Consider the following 13,804-nt stretch of genomic DNA (forward strand, 5'->3'; position numbering starts at 1 on the left):
GGCAAGAAAAGTAAAAGCAAGAAAATAAGAAATTTAAAAACGAAAATACTTAAACTTAGGGAATCTAATCTTAAAATTACTCTTTTTTAACTGTTTAAGTGACTTAAACAAGTTTAACTTTGTACCAAGATAATGTTTTTTTGTAAATGTGTGGCTATAAAAATAGCCGTTTGTTAATGTAATAGCCAGATACACACAAATTATTTTTTTGCGGTCTTCTTTGCTGCCTTTTTGGGAGTCTTTTTGACCTTCTTTGCTGCAGGTTTTTTAGCAACAGGCTTCTTTGTGGGTTTCTTAGCTGCTGGTTTCTTAGCCGAGGCTTTCTTTGTGGCAGGCTTCTTTGCTGCTTTCTTTGGCGTGCTCTTCTTTGCTGGCTTCTTTTTTGGTGTACTTTTCTTTGCAGTAGGCTTCTTTGCCGTTGGCTTTTTTGCTGCGGCCTTTTTCTTAGGTTTTTCTTTTTTTACCTGACCTAGCTTGAATGATCCAGAAGCACCAGTGCCTTTAGTTTGAATCAAATCGCCTGATGTTACTCCTCGTTTAAGAGCCATTTTCAGATGATGATCTGAGTTTTCAGCAACTTTGTAATTTGCATGAATATATTTTGTAATAGCTTGGCGAGATGAACCACCGCGTTCCTTTAGGGTAGCGATAGCAGCCTTGATCATGTCCACATATTTAGGGTGATCAGCTGTCTTCTTTGCAGCAGGTTTCTTCTTGGGTGCGATTTTCTTTGGAGAAGCTGCTTCACTCATTTTTAATGTTTTCTTACAACAATCCAACGATAAACGATGCTTGTTATCACAGTAGAAGTATACTAAACATTACCGTGTAAATGAGATATAATTTAAGACGGTGCGAAGTATGCGGACGTAAAAGTACCACTCCCGGGAATTGATTTGGCGCGAAAACAGAAATGTGTGTTTCTGTACATCGTATAATGTCCGTTTTGGGTGCCGCGACTATGCGAAAGCATGTTAATTTTTATTTGTAGCACGACGCAATAGTCTGAAAGAGAAGCTGCTGGAGTTTGAGGTCTTCAGCATTACATCTACTCTGTTAATTTGGGCTTCTTCCGCGCCCGTGTTAGGATTTTCATAAAGCGTTCTTTGGTTTGCGTTGCGTATGTCGGCCTACATCATCGACACGGCCTGTTTCCGGCTATTAGGAGCAATTCATATATTGGGCACTGCGTTTCGACTTTTTTATTAGACCACAGTAAAAAAATTCACTCACAGAAGTCCCTTTCTTTCATGGCTACAAACACGAAGAATTCTGTCGTAAGTAAAACGAATGCGCAAGCCAAAATAACGATGGGGCGAAGTCATAAGCATGGCCCTGTGGCCCAATGGATAAGGCATCTGACTACGAATCAGGGGATTCCAGGTTCGACTCCTGGCAGGGTCGCACTGTCGCATTTCGGCTGCATGGTCTACTGTGTAACGCGCGCGCACGTTCTGGCGTAATGCGTTGATAAACGGAATGTACGCAGTCATATTGGAAAGTAATATCACGCACTTAGTATCGTCGCCTTTGTTAGCATTCATGTAAGTTACCATCCACTCGCTACAGTCGCTCTCCATCCTACGGCTAAATCAACAGCCGTGATTTTTACTATGTCGCCGTCCATCCGTACGCGGTGACAGTTGTAAGCTTTACAGTAACGTGACATGCTCCACAAGCAGTTACGGTGTGTGGACGATGCCTATCATGGCAACGCTTGTTCTTTATCGCTTCTCGGCCTAATGGCTAAGATCAAGTGTAGTATCTGTTCTTATCAGTTTAATATCTGGTAGGCCATTCTCTGAATGGTCAGTATATTAATCTGATTTTTGGCCTTGGGTCATGGAGGTGGATTCATTCACGCCGTGACCACGGGTTGCCTTGGTGTTGCACTATTACCGATGGCGGCCCACATAAGCAATAAAAGAATAATAGCAGTCCTCTTTCCGACGGCACTCTGCATAGTCTACGGCGGGAACAAAACGCGTACACTGGGGGAGAATACAGCCTATGCCCCGCGACACGGCAGTTTATAACACACTCAAGCCACAAGCATTAACAAACTTTGAAGGGTACCCTCATGCTACGGTGCAGTTCCAACTCATACTTACCTGACGGGGAAGTAAAGACTGATCAATGAGGGTTTTCTTCCAGAGTGAGGCTCTTGCATTGCACTACGCTTGGGCTGACCTCTGCGATTATGCAAACGTCAGTAACTCGACCGTACAATTTCTGGTAGTGGGGGCCTGCGTCCGCGCTCGCCCCCTCCTTAAGTCAAAATGAATGAGCTTAGAAAAGTTGCGCGGCCAAATGTCGGTGGTGACTTAAACGCTAAGGTAAAACCTCGCTTGGCTGTTACGAAACGTGATTGCGATATAAGTCCTCGGAAGGCGGCGGAATTTTATTTTATTTGCCATTCCGTCAGGGTTATTGGATGATCGGCAATAGATCGAGTTTGTATGCATTTGAAAGCTCTTTTTTCTCGTACTATCACCTGAAAATGTCGTAGGAAAATGTCATAGGAAACACTTTCAACAACCGCCACGTTCCTTAATTGTTATAACAAGAAATATATCACAGCACCATTGAAATGAAAAGGCAACAAATGAAAATGAAAAGCCTACGACACCGGGAGTTCCCAGGCGGTCCCCCATCCAAGTACTATCCCGGCCCGACGATGCTTAACTTCCGTGATCAGACGAGAACGGGTGTGTTCATCGTGGTATGGCCGTAGACATTAGTAGGGGCAAATACGTGCAATTTATTTTGACGTTGTGATCAAATTTTTTTATTTAATTTCTTTGAGTTACTTAGGACAAGGCGTATGCATGGATTATCTATTAGACTTTAAGGTTATAGTTTTGTGAAAAAAACAATGTTTTTTTAAAGATGTGTGGCTATAAAAATAGCCGTTGTTTTCTGAGTGTAGCGGTTTACTTCTTCTGTCCTTTGTCGTTCTTCTTTGGGAGTAAGACAGCTTGAATGTTTGGCAAAACACCACCAGCTGCAATGGTTACACCGCTCAAAAGTTTGTTTAATTCTTCATCATTACGAACAGCCAATTGTAAATGTCTTGGAATAATCCTAGCTTTTTTGTTGTCTCTTGCTGCGTTACCAGCCAACTCCAATATCTCAGCAGATAAATATTCCAAGACGGCTGCTAAGTAAACTGGTGCTCCAGATCCAATTCGGTTAGCATAGTGCCCTCTACGAAGGAATCTATGCACTCTACCGACTGGAAATTGAAGTCCAGCTCTTGAGGATCTTGTCTTGGCTTTAGCCTTAGCTTTTCCACCTTTTCCACGTCCAGACATAACTGCGATTTGATTTGTAAGTTAATACAAAAACGTACGAATATTTAACGTAAGTGTTAACGAAATAAACTTTACTCGTTTTTTCATCATAAAAATAGGATCGAAATCATGTTTTTTTAACCAATCATAATTAAGTATTAAACAAAAGATTTTTTTTTTAACCAATTAAATTGCGTATCGGCGTTTTCGGATCGAATTCGATCCGATTTTTTTACTTATAAACAAAAAGTTTTGACTTGCAGTTTAATGCTTATTTACAAGTTAAGTAGCAAAAATTTTTAACCATGTCTGACGCAGCAGCTAAAGGAGGAAAACAGGCACCTAAAGTAGCCAAGAAAGGTGAAAAAAGAGCCGGCAAAAAAGGAGGAAAGATTGGTGGAACTGGTGAAAAGAAACGCAAGAGAAAGAGAAAGGAAAGTTATGCTATTTACATCTACAATGTTTTGAAACAAGTTCACCCAGATGTCGGAGTTTCAAGCAAAGCTATGAGCATCATGAACTCATTTGTCAACGACATCTTTGAGCGCATTGCTTCCGAAGCTTCGCGTTTGGCTCTTCAAAACAAAAAGTCGACCATCTCTTCTCGTGAAATTCAAACCGCAGTACGTCTTCTCTTGCCTGGAGAACTTGCAAAACACGCAGTCAGTGAAGGAACAAAAGCCGTCACAAAATACACAAGCAGCAAGTAAACCAACGTCTACCAAACACAAACGGTCTTTTTTAAGACCACACATCTTTAAAAAAACATTTGCTTGGCGTCACTACAAGTTAACCGAAGTTAATAAAACTTCTAAATAATGTGCTTAAGAACACTAGCCTACATTTAAAATACTTCCCCATGTGTGTGTGTGGATTAGCTTCACTTTTCATACGTATTATTAGCTGTACTTGCAGAAAAGACAAGTACATTGATCCATGTTATTGCTTACATTTAACTTAACCCAGCTTTTCACGGAAACACTCCCAGGCAAATTAACCCTACAAAGTATTTCTAAATTTTTTTTGTGTCATATATGACATAGTATCGTATAGCAATAAATGTAACTGTGACAAGACTTTACACATTGTGTAATTTGGAAGCGTGCACAAAGTAATGTTTTAAAAGATTTGTGGCTATAAAAATAGCCGTTTTTGTTGAGCAATGACAACGCTTAACCTCCGAATCCGTAAAGAGTTCTTCCTTGACGTTTTAAGGCATAAACAACATCCATAGCGGTAACGGTCTTGCGTTTAGCGTGCTCTGTGTAGGTTACAGCATCACGAATAACATTCTCTAAGAAAACCTTCAGTACACCTCTGGTTTCCTCATAGATAAGGCCAGAGATACGTTTGACACCACCTCGTCGAGCAAGACGTCGAATAGCAGGTTTTGTGATTCCCTGAATGTTATCACGAAGAATTTTTCGGTGACGTTTAGCACCTCCTTTTCCCAATCCTTTACCTCCTTTTCCGCGTCCAGACATATTGATATAGTTGCGTACAGAACGAGTACAAAAACAACGTTTGAGTTAACAGAATTCAGACAGCTTTAAAAAGAGGCCATAAAATTACCTACTGCTCGTGGAAACACCCTAATTAACCAATAGAGTTGCGTCATTACAAAATGTTCCGAACATTTTGTACATTTTTTTAAGTAAAACTGTAGTTTTTTTAAAAATTCGTGGTCTTAATGTTTCAGTAAGGCAATAAATTTGGCATCGTTGGAATTCGCCAAACCTTCTGCTACTTACTAAAAAAAAAAAAAGTCAAAAGCTTTTGTGTATCAGAAGATACAGCCGTTTTCCCGTAGCCAAAAAACACAGATTTTATAAAAATGTTAAAGTAATGAGCGTAATGTCATTATGCAGCCAATCAGAAATTACTTTCTTAGCACCAATCAAATGGTTTGTTTTGAACCTTAGCTGTCAATCAATATGAGAAATAAAACTTTGGCGCGATAGTGCATTTTAGACCGTCTTGTGTATCCGTACTACATCGACTTCTTAAAATATGGCTCGTACAAAGCAAACTGCACGTAAATCTACTGGAGGAAAGGCTCCACGAAAACAACTCGCCACTAAAGCTGCGAGGAAAAGCGCACCAGCTACTGGAGGAGTGAAAAAACCACATCGTTACAGACCTGGTACAGTTGCTCTCAGAGAAATCAGAAGATACCAGAAGTCAACCGAGCTCTTGATCCGCAAGTTGCCTTTCCAGCGTCTTGTGCGAGAAATTGCTCAGGACTTCAAAACAGATCTGCGATTCCAGAGCACAGCCGTTATGGCTCTGCAAGAGGCTTCTGAAGCGTACCTTGTTGGCTTGTTCGAGGATACTAACTTGTGTGCCATTCACGCAAAACGAGTTACAATCATGCCTAAAGACATCCAGTTGGCAAGAAGAATTCGTGGGGAACGTGCCTAAGCATCTTACCAAACAAAAAACGGCTATTTTTATAGCCACACATCCATAAAAAATATTACGGCTAGCTTTTTATATCAAACTTTGTTCTGCTTTCTGTTTAAATTTTATGCTACATAAAAATTTTATGCTACATAAAGTTTGACAATGTTAAAAATATGAAGGGCAAGAAAAGTAAAAGCAAGAAAATAAGAAATTTAAAAACGAAAATACTTAAACTTAGGGAATCTAATCTTAAAATTACTCTTTTTTAACTGTTTAAGTGACTTAAACAAGTTTAACTTTGTACCAAGATAATGTTTTTTTGTAAATGTGTGGCTATAAAAATAGCCGTTTGTTAATGTAATAGCCAGATACACACAAATTATTTTTTTGCGGTCTTCTTTGCTGCCTTTTTGGGAGTCTTTTTGACCTTCTTTGCTGCAGGTTTTTTAGCAACAGGCTTCTTTGTGGGTTTCTTAGCTGCTGGTTTCTTAGCCGAGGCTTTCTTTGTGGCAGGCTTCTTTGCTGCTTTCTTTGGCGTGCTCTTCTTTGCTGGCTTCTTTTTTGGTGTACTTTTCTTTGCAGTAGGCTTCTTTGCCGTTGGCTTTTTTGCTGCGGCCTTTTTCTTAGGTTTTTCTTTTTTTACCTGACCTAGCTTGAATGATCCAGAAGCACCAGTGCCTTTAGTTTGAATCAAATCGCCTGATGTTACTCCTCGTTTAAGAGCCATTTTCAGATGATGATCTGAGTTTTCAGCAACTTTGTAATTTGCATGAATATATTTTGTAATAGCTTGGCGAGATGAACCACCGCGTTCCTTTAGGGTAGCGATAGCAGCCTTGATCATGTCCACATATTTAGGGTGATCAGCTGTCTTCTTTGCAGCAGGTTTCTTCTTGGGTGCGATTTTCTTTGGAGAAGCTGCTTCACTCATTTTTAATGTTTTCTTACAACAATCCAACGATAAACGATGCTTGTTATCACAGTAGAAGTATACTAAACATTACCGTGTAAATGAGATATAATTTAAGACGGTGCGAAGTATGCGGACGTAAAAGTACCACTCCCGGGAATTGATTTGGCGCGAAAACAGAAATGTGTGTTTCTGTACATCGTATAATGTCCGTTTTGGGTGCCGCGACTATGCGAAAGCATGTTAATTTTTATTTGTAGCACGACGCAATAGTCTGAAAGAGAAGCTGCTGGAGTTTGAGGTCTTCAGCATTACATCTACTCTGTTAATTTGGGCTTCTTCCGCGCCCGTGTTAGGATTTTCATAAAGCGTTCTTTGGTTTGCGTTGCGTATGTCGGCCTACATCATCGACACGGCCTGTTTCCGGCTATTAGGAGCAATTCATATATTGGGCACTGCGTTTCGACTTTTTTATTAGACCACAGTAAAAAAATTCACTCACAGAAGTCCCTTTCTTTCATGGCTACAAACACGAAGAATTCTGTCGTAAGTAAAACGAATGCGCAAGCCAAAATAACGATGGGGCGAAGTCATAAGCATGGCCCTGTGGCCCAATGGATAAGGCATCTGACTACGAATCAGGGGATTCCAGGTTCGACTCCTGGCAGGGTCGCACTGTCGCATTTCGGCTGCATGGTCTACTGTGTAACGCGCGCGCACGTTCTGGCGTAATGCGTTGATAAACGGAATGTACGCAGTCATATTGGAAAGTAATATCACGCACTTAGTATCGTCGCCTTTGTTAGCATTCATGTAAGTTACCATCCACTCGCTACAGTCGCTCTCCATCCTACGGCTAAATCAACAGCCGTGATTTTTACTATGTCGCCGTCCATCCGTACGCGGTGACAGTTGTAAGCTTTACAGTAACGTGACATGCTCCACAAGCAGTTACGGTGTGTGGACGATGCCTATCATGGCAACGCTTGTTCTTTATCGCTTCTCGGCCTAATGGCTAAGATCAAGTGTAGTATCTGTTCTTATCAGTTTAATATCTGGTAGGCCATTCTCTGAATGGTCAGTATATTAATCTGATTTTTGGCCTTGGGTCATGGAGGTGGATTCATTCACGCCGTGACCACGGGTTGCCTTGGTGTTGCACTATTACCGATGGCGGCCCACATAAGCAATAAAAGAATAATAGCAGTCCTCTTTCCGACGGCACTCTGCATAGTCTACGGCGGGAACAAAACGCGTACACTGGGGGAGAATACAGCCTATGCCCCGCGACACGGCAGTTTATAACACACTCAAGCCACAAGCATTAACAAACTTTGAAGGGTACCCTCATGCTACGGTGCAGTTCCAACTCATACTTACCTGACGGGGAAGTAAAGACTGATCAATGAGGGTTTTCTTCCAGAGTGAGGCTCTTGCATTGCACTACGCTTGGGCTGACCTCTGCGATTACTGCAAACGTCAGTAACTCGACCGTACAATTTCTGGTAGTGGGGGCCTGCGTCCGCGCTCGCCCCCTCCTTAAGTCAAAATGAATGAGCTTAGAAAAGTTGCGCGGCCAAATGTCGGTGGTGACTTAAACGCTAAGGTAAAACCTCGCTTGGCTGTTACGAAACGTGATTGCGATATAAGTCCTCGGAAGGCGGCGGAATTTTATTTTATTTGCCATTCCGTCAGGGTTATTGGATGATCGGCAATAGATCGAGTTTGTATGCATTTGAAAGCTCTTTTTTCTCGTACTATCACCTGAAAATGTCGTAGGAAAATGTCATAGGAAACACTTTCAACAACCGCCACGTTCCTTAATTGTTATAACAAGAAATATATCACAGCACCATTGAAATGAAAAGGCAACAAATGAAAATGAAAAGCCTACGACACCGGGAGTTCCCAGGCGGTCCCCCATCCAAGTACTATCCCGGCCCGACGATGCTTAACTTCCGTGATCAGACGAGAACGGGTGTGTTCATCGTGGTATGGCCGTAGACATTAGTAGGGGCAAATACGTGCAATTTATTTTGACGTTGTGATCAAATTTTTTTATTTAATTTCTTTGAGTTACTTAGGACAAGGCGTATGCATGGATTATCTATTAGACTTTAAGGTTATAGTTTTGTGAAAAAAACAATGTTTTTTTAAAGATGTGTGGCTATAAAAATAGCCGTTGTTTTCTGAGTGTAGCGGTTTACTTCTTCTGTCCTTTGTCGTTCTTCTTTGGGAGTAAGACAGCTTGAATGTTTGGCAAAACACCACCAGCTGCAATGGTTACACCGCTCAAAAGTTTGTTTAATTCTTCATCATTACGAACAGCCAATTGTAAATGTCTTGGAATAATCCTAGCTTTTTTGTTGTCTCTTGCTGCGTTACCAGCCAACTCCAATATCTCAGCAGATAAATATTCCAAGACGGCTGCTAAGTAAACTGGTGCTCCAGATCCAATTCGGTTAGCATAGTGCCCTCTACGAAGGAATCTATGCACTCTACCGACTGGAAATTGAAGTCCAGCTCTTGAGGATCTTGTCTTGGCTTTAGCCTTAGCTTTTCCACCTTTTCCACGTCCAGACATAACTGCGATTTGATTTGTAAGTTAATACAAAAACGTACGAATATTTAACGTAAGTGTTAACGAAATAAACTTTACTCGTTTTTTCATCATAAAAATAGGATCGAAATCATGTTTTTTTAACCAATCATAATTAAGTATTAAACAAAAGATTTTTTTTTTAACCAATTAAATTGCGTATCGGCGTTTTCGGATCGAATTCGATCCGATTTTTTTACTTATAAACAAAAAGTTTTGACTTGCAGTTTAATGCTTATTTACAAGTTAAGTAGCAAAAATTTTTAACCATGTCTGACGCAGCAGCTAAAGGAGGAAAACAGGCACCTAAAGTAGCCAAGAAAGGTGAAAAAAGAGCCGGCAAAAAAGGAGGAAAGATTGGTGGAACTGGTGAAAAGAAACGCAAGAGAAAGAGAAAGGAAAGTTATGCTATTTACATCTACAATGTTTTGAAACAAGTTCACCCAGATGTCGGAGTTTCAAGCAAAGCTATGAGCATCATGAACTCATTTGTCAACGACATCTTTGAGCGCATTGCTTCCGAAGCTTCGCGTTTGGCTCTTCAAAACAAAAAGTCGACCATCTCTTCTCGTGAAATTCAAACCGCAGTACGTCTTCTCTTGCCTGGAGAACTTGCAAAACACGCAGTCAGTGAAGGAACAAAAGCCGTCACAAAATACACAAGCAGCAAGTAAACCAACGTCTACCAAACACAAACGGTCTTTTTTAAGACCACACATCTTTAAAAAAACATTTACTTGGCGTCACTACAAGTTAACCGAAGTTAATAAAACTTCTAAATAATGTGCTTAAGAACACTAGCCTACATTTAAAATACTTCCCCATGTGTGTGTGTGGATTAGCTTCACTTTTCATACGTATTATTAGCTGTACTTGCAGAAAAGACAAGTACATTGATCCATGTTATTGCTTACATTTAACTTAACCCAGCTTTTCACGGAAACACTCCCAGGCAAATTAACCCTACAAAGTATTTCTAAATTTTTTTTGTGTCATATATGACATAGTATCGTATAGCAATAAATGTAACTGTGACAAGACTTTACACATTGTGTAATTTGGAAGCGTGCACAAAGTAATGTTTTAAAAGATTTGTGGCTATAAAAATAGCCGTTTTTGTTGAGCAATGACAACGCTTAACCTCCGAATCCGTAAAGAGTTCTTCCTTGACGTTTTAAGGCATAAACAACATCCATAGCGGTAACGGTCTTGCGTTTAGCGTGCTCTGTGTAGGTTACAGCATCACGAATAACATTCTCTAAGAAAACCTTCAGTACACCTCTGGTTTCCTCATAGATAAGGCCAGAGATACGTTTGACACCACCTCGTCGAGCAAGACGTCGAATAGCAGGTTTTGTGATTCCCTGAATGTTATCACGAAGAATTTTTCGGTGACGTTTAGCACCTCCTTTTCCCAATCCTTTACCTCCTTTTCCGCGTCCAGACATATTGATATAGTTGCGTACAGAACGAGTACAAAAACAACGTTTGAGTTAACAGAATTCAGACAGCTTTAAAAAGAGGCCATAAAATTACCTACTGCTCGTGGAAACACCCTAATTAACCAATAGAGTTGCGTCATTACAAAATGTTCCGAACATTTTGTACATTTTTTTAAGTAAAACTGTAGTTTTTTTAAAAATTCGTGGTCTTAATGTTTCAGTAAGGCAATAAATTTGGCATCGTTGGAATTCGCCAAACCTTCTGCTACTTACTAAAAAAAAAAAAAGTCAAAAGCTTTTGTGTATCAGAAGATACAGCCGTTTTCCCGTAGCCAAAAAACACAGATTTTATAAAAATGTTAAAGTAATGAGCGTAATGTCATTATGCAGCCAATCAGAAATTACTTTCTTAGCACCAATCAAATGGTTTGTTTTGAACCTTAGCTGTCAATCAATATGAGAAATAAAACTTTGGCGCGATAGTGCATTTTAGACCGTCTTGTGTATCCGTACTACATCGACTTCTTAAAATATGGCTCGTACAAAGCAAACTGCACGTAAATCTACTGGAGGAAAGGCTCCACGAAAACAACTCGCCACTAAAGCTGCGAGGAAAAGCGCACCAGCTACTGGAGGAGTGAAAAAACCACATCGTTACAGACCTGGTACAGTTGCTCTCAGAGAAATCAGAAGATACCAGAAGTCAACCGAGCTCTTGATCCGCAAGTTGCCTTTCCAGCGTCTTGTGCGAGAAATTGCTCAGGACTTCAAAACAGATCTGCGATTCCAGAGCACAGCCGTTATGGCTCTGCAAGAGGCTTCTGAAGCGTACCTTGTTGGCTTGTTCGAGGATACTAACTTGTGTGCCATTCACGCAAAACGAGTTACAATCATGCCTAAAGACATCCAGTTGGCAAGAAGAATTCGTGGGGAACGTGCCTAAGCATCTTACCAAACAAAAAACGGCTATTTTTATAGCCACACATCCATAAAAAATATTACGGCTAGCTTTTTATATCAAACTTTGTTCTGCTTTCTGTTTAAATTTTATGCTACATAAAAATTTTATGCTACATAAAGTTTGACAATGTTAAAAATATGAAGGGCAAGAAAAGTAAAAGCAAGAAAATAAGAAATTTAAAAACGAAAATACTTAAACTTAGGGAATCTAATCTTAAAATTACTCTTTTTTAACTGTTTAAGTGACTTAAACAAGTTTAACTTTGTACCAAGATAATGTTTTTTTGTAAATGTGTGGCTATAAAAATAGCCGTTTGTTAATGTAATAGCCAGATACACACAAATTATTTTTTTGCGGTCTTCTTTGCTGCCTTTTTGGGAGTCTTTTTGACCTTCTTTGCTGCAGGTTTTTTAGCAACAGGCTTCTTTGTGGGTTTCTTAGCTGCTGGTTTCTTAGCCGAGGCTTTCTTTGTGGCAGGCTTCTTTGCTGCTTTCTTTGGCGTGCTCTTCTTTGCTGGCTTCTTTTTTGGTGTACTTTTCTTTGCAGTAGGCTTCTTTGCCGTTGGCTTTTTTGCTGCGGCCTTTTTCTTAGGTTTTTCTTTTTTTACCTGACCTAGCTTGAATGATCCAGAAGCACCAGTGCCTTTAGTTTGAATCAAATCGCCTGATGTTACTCCTCGTTTAAGAGCCATTTTCAGATGATGATCTGAGTTTTCAGCAACTTTGTAATTTGCATGAATATATTTTGTAATAGCTTGGCGAGATGAACCACCGCGTTCCTTTAGGGTAGCGATAGCAGCCTTGATCATGTCCACATATTTAGGGTGATCAGCTGTCTTCTTTGCAGCAGGTTTCTTCTTGGGTGCGATTTTCTTTGGAGAAGCTGCTTCACTCATTTTTAATGTTTTCTTACAACAATCCAACGATAAACGATGCTTGTTATCACAGTAGAAGTATACTAAACATTACCGTGTAAATGAGATATAATTTAAGACGGTGCGAAGTATGCGGACGTAAAAGTACCACTCCCGGGAATTGATTTGGCGCGAAAACAGAAATGTGTGTTTCTGTACATCGTATAATGTCCGTTTTGGGTGCCGCGACTATGCGAAAGCATGTTAATTTTTATTTGTAGCACGACGCAATAGTCTGAAAGAGAAGCTGCTGGAGTTTGAGGTCTTCAGCATTACATCTACTCTGTTAATTTGGGCTTCTTCCGCGCCCGTGTTAGGATTTTCATAAAGCGTTCTTTGGTTTGCGTTGCGTATGTCGGCCTACATCATCGACACGGCCTGTTTCCGGCTATTAGGAGCAATTCATATATTGGGCACTGCGTTTCGACTTTTTTATTAGACCACAGTAAAAAAATTCACTCACAGAAGTCCCTTTCTTTCATGGCTACAAACACGAAGAATTCTGTCGTAAGTAAAACGAATGCGCAAGCCAAAATAACGATGGGGCGAAGTCATAAGCATGGCCCTGTGGCCCAATGGATAAGGCATCTGACTACGAATCAGGGGATTCCAGGTTCGACTCCTGGCAGGGTCGCACTGTCGCATTTCGGCTGCATGGTCTACTGTGTAACGCGCGCGCACGTTCTGGCGTAATGCGTTGATAAACGGAATGTACGCAGTCATATTGGAAAGTAATATCACGCACTTAGTATCGTCGCCTTTGTTAGCATTCATGTAAGTTACCATCCACTCGCTACAGTCGCTCTCCATCCTACGGCTAAATCAACAGCCGTGATTTTTACTATGTCGCCGTCCATCCGTACGCGGTGACAGTTGTAAGCTTTACAGTAACGTGACATGCTCCACAAGCAGTTACGGTGTGTGGACGATGCCTATCATGGCAACGCTTGTTCTTTATCGCTTCTCGGCCTAATGGCTAAGATCAAGTGTAGTATCTGTTCTTATCAGTTTAATATCTGGTAGGCCATTCTCTGAATGGTCAGTATATTAATCTGATTTTTGGCCTTGGGTCATGGAGGTGGATTCATTCACGCCGTGACCACGGGTTGCCTTGGTGTTGCACTATTACCGATGGCGGCCCACATAAGCAATAAAAGAATAATAGCAGTCCTCTTTCCGACGGCACTCTGCATAGTCTACGGCGGGAACAAAACGCGTACACTGGGGGAGAATACAGCCTATGCCCCGCGACACGGCAGTTTATAACACACTCAAGCCACAAG

At 40.7% G+C, this 13,804-nt stretch overlaps 7 non-coding genes across 7 annotated transcripts; 5 read left to right on the top strand and 2 right to left on the bottom strand.

The window, feature by feature from the left end:
* The first annotated feature begins 1,726 nt into the window (after window positions 1-1,726).
* LOC130660955 (U2 spliceosomal RNA) lies at window positions 1,727-1,918 on the top strand. Its single transcript, XR_008988151.1, has one exon. It is a non-coding gene; the product is annotated as a U2 spliceosomal RNA (small nuclear RNA).
* Window positions 1,919-2,103: 185 nt separating this feature from the next.
* Window positions 2,104-2,267, top strand: LOC130660447 (U1 spliceosomal RNA). Its single transcript, XR_008987647.1, has one exon. It is a non-coding gene; the product is annotated as a U1 spliceosomal RNA (small nuclear RNA).
* Window positions 2,268-2,617: 350 nt separating this feature from the next.
* Window positions 2,618-2,736, bottom strand: LOC130661641 (5S ribosomal RNA). The gene has a single exon (XR_008988818.1). It is a non-coding gene; the product is annotated as a 5S ribosomal RNA (ribosomal RNA).
* A 4,865-nt stretch (window positions 2,737-7,601) lies between these two features.
* Window positions 7,602-7,793, top strand: LOC130660956 (U2 spliceosomal RNA). The gene has a single exon (XR_008988153.1). It is a non-coding gene; the product is annotated as a U2 spliceosomal RNA (small nuclear RNA).
* Window positions 7,794-7,978: 185 nt separating this feature from the next.
* LOC130659908 (U1 spliceosomal RNA) lies at window positions 7,979-8,143 on the top strand. The gene has a single exon (XR_008987112.1). It is a non-coding gene; the product is annotated as a U1 spliceosomal RNA (small nuclear RNA).
* A 350-nt stretch (window positions 8,144-8,493) lies between these two features.
* On the bottom strand, window positions 8,494-8,612 carry LOC130661642 (5S ribosomal RNA). The gene has a single exon (XR_008988819.1). It is a non-coding gene; the product is annotated as a 5S ribosomal RNA (ribosomal RNA).
* Window positions 8,613-13,477: 4,865 nt separating this feature from the next.
* Window positions 13,478-13,669, top strand: LOC130660958 (U2 spliceosomal RNA). The gene has a single exon (XR_008988154.1). It is a non-coding gene; the product is annotated as a U2 spliceosomal RNA (small nuclear RNA).
* The last annotated feature ends 135 nt before the right edge of the window (window positions 13,670-13,804 follow it).

The sequence above is a fragment of the Hydractinia symbiolongicarpus genome, chromosome 9 (genome assembly GCF_029227915.1).
Source record: "Hydractinia symbiolongicarpus strain clone_291-10 chromosome 9, HSymV2.1, whole genome shotgun sequence".
NCBI lineage: Eukaryota > Metazoa > Cnidaria > Hydrozoa > Anthoathecata > Hydractiniidae > Hydractinia > Hydractinia symbiolongicarpus.